At 26.3% G+C, this 5914-nt stretch overlaps 1 pseudogene across 1 annotated transcript; it reads left to right on the forward strand.

The window, feature by feature from the left end:
• Positions 1-2774: 2774 nt before the first annotated feature.
• BDBG_17865 lies at positions 2775-2863 on the forward strand (annotated as a pseudogene). Its single transcript has one exon. The product of its transcript is annotated as a tRNA-OTHER (tRNA).
• Positions 2864-5914: the final 3051 nt, after the last annotated feature.

Consider the following 5914-nt stretch of genomic DNA (forward strand, 5'->3'; position numbering starts at 1 on the left):
ACTTCTCAATTTAAATTATTTTTATTGCTTTAAATGACTTTAAATCTCATTTAAGTGTTATCAAAAAGCGTTACTTTTTAAAAAATTAAAAATAGTCTAAAAAAAACCTTAAAATATCTCAAAATAGTAACTTTATGTCAAGAATGAAACTAAATGAAACTAAATGAGATCACTTTCTTATTTTTTCTAAGTCATGGTCTCATTTTGAGATCTCATATATAGTTACTTTGCATGTTTTTTTAATGATTAGTCTCAGCAGGATTCATGTCAAGAAATGTATAAGATCAGATTAAATGAGATCAAACATGAAATTCATAATCTCAGCGGCCAGTCTAACAGTGAAGCTGCTTATAGAGATATATTCACTGTTTATACTTCTTTTGTATAAGAATACAGAGATTGCTTGCAGACTTATTATAAAAGTCTATAGTATATTAATTAATTTTAAAATCAACAGAGTTTTTTTTAATTTAATTTATAATAAGTAGCTGCAGAATCACTAATACAGTATTTCAGAATATAATTAGATTTTCAATTTAAGTATAAAGTGTAAGAATTTGATTTCTAAAATAAATTAGTAAATTCTTATACACAAGAAGAAAAATAATCTGATAAAGGTGAAAGATTGTAGAGTAGTTAATTATATTATTAAGATCTAGCTACTATGCAGTCTTTTATATATAATAAGTATTTACTGAGTAATCAGTGAATATCTCACTTATATAAAATGTAAGAAATTCCGCTTCTCACGGATTCTTTACCTCTATTCCTATCTCTTGCATAATTAATAGAGTTAGCAGCTCTTGACTACACATAACTATATAGACTGAAGTTTGTAAATACTATTATATATTTAACTTCTACACTTTATCTTCTCACTGTGAATACTTCTAGTAGTTAATAGTATATATCATATCAAGCTGCAAACATCTGAATAATCACCTATGAGTACTTATTCTTATATTTCAAGCTCTGTCAGTCAGCAACTATCTGTTATAACTGAAAGAACTAGAAACTCATGTACTTCAATCTCTGTGAACTCTACTACAGACACTCAGAAGCAGTTATCTGAACTATGAATAATCTTTATAAAAGAAGTCTTAAAGAACTTATTAATTACTTATAGAACATTATTCTCTACATCTATGATAGAGAAACTCTCTGAACTTATAAATAAATAAATCTCAGTAAAGAACATTCTTGAGCATCTTCTATAAAATTAAGCCATTTTTCTATAAGAAATACTTACTATTTGTAAATACTCTTGAACTAAGTCTCTAGATATAATCTTCAGAGATACTTATAAACTGAAAAGAAACTTTCTTAAGCTGTAATTACTTAAGATTAACTATTAAATTACAATCTATAAAAGCTTTTATAAGTTTGTATTTGAAATTGACTTATAAGCCTGATTATATAATATAAAAGATGAACAAGCAATTATCTATATAATAACAGATCTCTACTATACTGAAACTAAGAACTGAATGAATTATATAGAAAATAATTATAAGAGATTTCACTGATCTATTCTCAAGACCTATTTAAAGAATAAGTTAAGAGACTTTATAAGCTGAATAGAGAATATCTAAGCTGTAATTATTAATAGTAGAAAAAGAGATAAGAAATCTGATAAAGACTACTCACAGTACTTTATAGAATTATAATGTGAATTGAGATCTATAAAAACAGAGCTCTTAAATAAGATCTGAATAATGATATTTATAAAGAAACTGAATAAAGATATATAGAATAAGCTTATTAAGTAAGACTTTAAACTCTTAACTCTAAAGAAACTGATAACTCTCATTCACTACTTACAAATTACTATAAGAGTTATAGATTTATAAAGAGTGAATCACTGATCAGTTCTATAAGAGTTAGAATAACAGAGAACAGATTTATCAGAAAAAGATAATAAGATATAGAGAGATTTATATCTGATTACTAAGTAGAGAGAGAGAGCTTCACAAGCTTCTATAAATAAAGTATATAATAGAGAGATTAAGAAAAAGAATCTCTGCTTTATTTATTCTAAATTAGAATATCTTTATACAAACTGTCTGAATAAATTAAAATAGAAATTTGAGAAGTTATAGACAGAGTTAGTAACAGTCTTCTTAAGAGTCTTAAAGCTGATATCTGAATCTGTTACTCTCTCAATGAAAATATATACTTATAAAGAGAGACTGTACTGCAGTACTACTATTCTATAAGTATGAAAAGTATTAATAAACTCAGAATCTCAGGTCACTGTAGTATCTCTAAAGCTTATAAAGTAAATAAGCTGAGTGATGAAAACTAGAAATCTGCTCTTATAATAAGCAGAGTATGAGAACTCAGATCTGAGAATTGAGAGACTTATAAGAGGTATCTTTGAATTATAAAATCTCTCTGAAATCTGAAGAAGATTTATAAAAACTGTGATTATTACAGACATCACAGATGATATATACTTAAAACTTATATAACTTTAAAGACATAATCTGTATATAGCTGTCTATAAGTCAGGTTTATACTTCTAAGTAGTATTAATAGATTTACTTTTAAAGATAGAATCAGTTAATACTGCAGAGTTAATTAGAGAAGATAAGCTTATCTATATAATAACTTTATAAATGTCTGAGAACTTCACAGTTATGAAAACTGAGCTTTAGATATTAGAGAAATACTGAGATTTTATAGAGATATTCAGCTCAATAAAGATAGCTGAGCTTTCATCTCACTATAAGAAGAATCTAATAATAGATTTAATAGAAGAATAGAAATTCTTCGCCCCGGTGGCCGAATGGTTAATGCGGCCACCCGGTAGCGCCTTGGAGTGGGAAACCAAGGCGTGTGGGTTCGAAACCCGCAGGGGATACATTAAATCCGGAACTCAAGCACCTCAGGTTTCTAATAAATACAGAGGTGTACAAATCGCTTCAACAAATCACTCTATGTTCCTGAGCTGGGGAAGTTATTATCGCATGTATCTAATTGTCACCTTCTTTGTATTTTCCTATGTTCTTGTTATCTTGACGTGGTCTTAACATCTGTATTTCCTCCTGTATAATCAACACTTGACCTGTATTTAACATCATCGCGCAAGGACTCATCATAAGCTCCGCTTGCATATGAGTATAATAGAAGAATAATAATAATAATAATAATAATAATAATAGAAATTCTTCTGAGAATTAATCTATAAGCTCTCTTATCATAAAACAGAGATCTTATAGACTTATGTGAAGAAGAATTTGAAGAATGACTTTATCTGATTTTCACAGATCTTCACAGAAGTCTCTATAATATTTATAAAAAAGAAGAATAAAGATCTCAGATTATATATAGACTACTATAATCTAAACTATAAGATAATAAAGAGTCACTATTCTCTATCTCTAATTAAGAATGTAATCAATTATCTTATAAGAGTTATTATATTTATATAACTAAATATAATTAATATATATACATAGCTGTGAATACAGCCTGAGAATAAATAAAAGACTGTCTTTAGAACTGCACTGAGATTATTTAAATATCTAGTAGTATCTTTTGATTTGACTAATATTCCTGCAGTATTTCAGTCTTTTATTAATAAAATACTTTGTATATATCTGAATATCTTTATAATAATATATCTGAATGATGTGATAATATACTCTATAAAGAAGAAAGAATATACTGAGCATGTATAAACTATGTTAAAGATCTTAGATAAGATAGAACTATATATTAAGCTTACAAAGTGTAACTTCAGTACTTATCAGATTAATTTTCTAGAATATATAATTATCACAGATAATATTCAGATAAAATCTTTGTAAATTAAGACTATTCTATTATAATCAGAGTTAACTAGTATTCATGAGATTCAGATTCTTCTGAGCTTTGTGAATTTCTATAGATAATTTATCTTTATATTTATAAGAATCTTCTTAATTCTTACAGATATACTGAAGAGTGAAAATAAGAAGAAGTCATTCTGTAAATGAAGAATGAAAAGATTGTTAAGAAGAAAAGACTGTAAGAACTTTCTTATCTCAGAAGCTTATAAGATATTTATAAGATTAAAACAGATATTTGTAAAAACAGTGATACTGTTTCACTTTAATTTCTTACTTTTAATCAGATTGAAGACAGATATCTTCTTCTTTATAATTTTAGAAATAGTCTTATAACTACAGTTAAATTGAAACTGAGTTTCAGTGATCTTTTTCTTATAAAAGATGCAATCTGCAGAGATTAATTATAATATTTATAATTAGAAGCTTCTTATAATAGTGAAATTCTTTTATCACTGATATCACTACTTCAAGAATCTTGTAATAGTGATTACTGTTAGAACTGATTATAACAGCTTATAATAGTTTACTTCAATTAAGAAACTCTCACAGTAGCAGATTCACTGAGTTTAGAGACTGAGTAAGTTCTGATTTAAGATAGAGTATATCAAGAAAATCAAGAACTCAGTGAATGAATTCTCTTATAGATCTGACTATATCAAGAAGATCAGAATGACAGATATAGAGAGACTAGAAAAGATAGAAAAGCTTTATAAAATGCTTAAACTAAGTATTATAAAGAGATTGACTGAAGAGTCTCTCAATTCTTTATAAGAGAAGAAAGAAGAGAGAGAAAAGAAGTCTGTATAACTACTCTTTATATCATTAAGAGTGAACACTCTGAGAATTTTTATAAGAATTCTTGAAGAGAGTATCTATAATCTGAAGATTTGTAAGCTTTAAGAAGCACTGTAGAAGATCTGATATAAGAAAAAACAGAGTATAACTCTTTATAAAATCTTCTGTTCAGATTATCTGAACTGTAACTGAAAAATAAATATACTCAGTATATTCAGAAACTGCTCACAGCAGAGATTAACTCTGCAGAAATAAAGAGTTAAAGAGACTTAAATAATCTCTTATAAAGAGAGAACTGAATTTATGTATCTATGAATAAGTTTCTATATATAGAACTTATTAAAAGATATCATAACTCTTCTCTAATAGATTATTTTACAGATACTAGAACTTATGAGTTACTCATAAGAAAATACTTCTAATCAAAGATATAAGAACTTATAAAGAAAATAGTAAATTCTTATACTATTTATCAGAATTCATGAGTAGTATAGTTCAGATTATATAAAGAACTTACTTCTCTACTTATTCTATGAGAATCTTGAGAATAGCTAGAAATAAATACTCTTGTAAGTCTTTCTGAAAGTAAGAATATATATAATACCTGCTTTGACAGTGTGCTGATGATATTAGATTACTTTATCAAGATAACACACTTTATACTTACTTATAAGAATTTAAAGTCAAAGAATTTGACTTATATCTTTATTTATAATATAGTCTGATTGTATAAGTTATCTGCAAATATTGTCTCAGATAGAGAATCAATCTTTATAAGAAAGTTCTGATTCAATCTAATAATTATACTAAAGATCTCATAAGATCTAAGTATAACTTTTCATTAACAGACAGATAATTAGATAGAATATTTAATAAGTATATTAAAACAGTATCTGTGATACTTTGTTAATTATAATCATAATAACTGAGTGTATTAATTATCACTTACAGAGTTTATATATAATAACTTAAAGTATATCAGTATAGATAAAACCTTCTTTGAGATACTCATTAAAACTCACTTGTAAATAATCTTGATAAACTTATGAGAGTACATTATAGAGTGTGATAATATCTGTGAATGAGCTGAGAGAATTTAGAATATTTAGAAAAAAGTCTGTGAATTCTTGAGAAAGACTTAAGAGTATCAGAAGAGATACTATAACTTTAAGTATATTATAAAGAGTTTTAAGAAAGATGATAGAGTCTGACTGAGTTTAGAAAATATCATTATATAGAGATCTAGTAAGAAGCTGAATCTGTTATAAACAGAGTCTTATAAAATT

This window comes from Blastomyces gilchristii (genome assembly GCF_000003855.2).
Source record: "Blastomyces gilchristii SLH14081 genomic scaffold supercont1.29, whole genome shotgun sequence".
NCBI lineage: Eukaryota > Fungi > Ascomycota > Eurotiomycetes > Onygenales > Ajellomycetaceae > Blastomyces > Blastomyces gilchristii.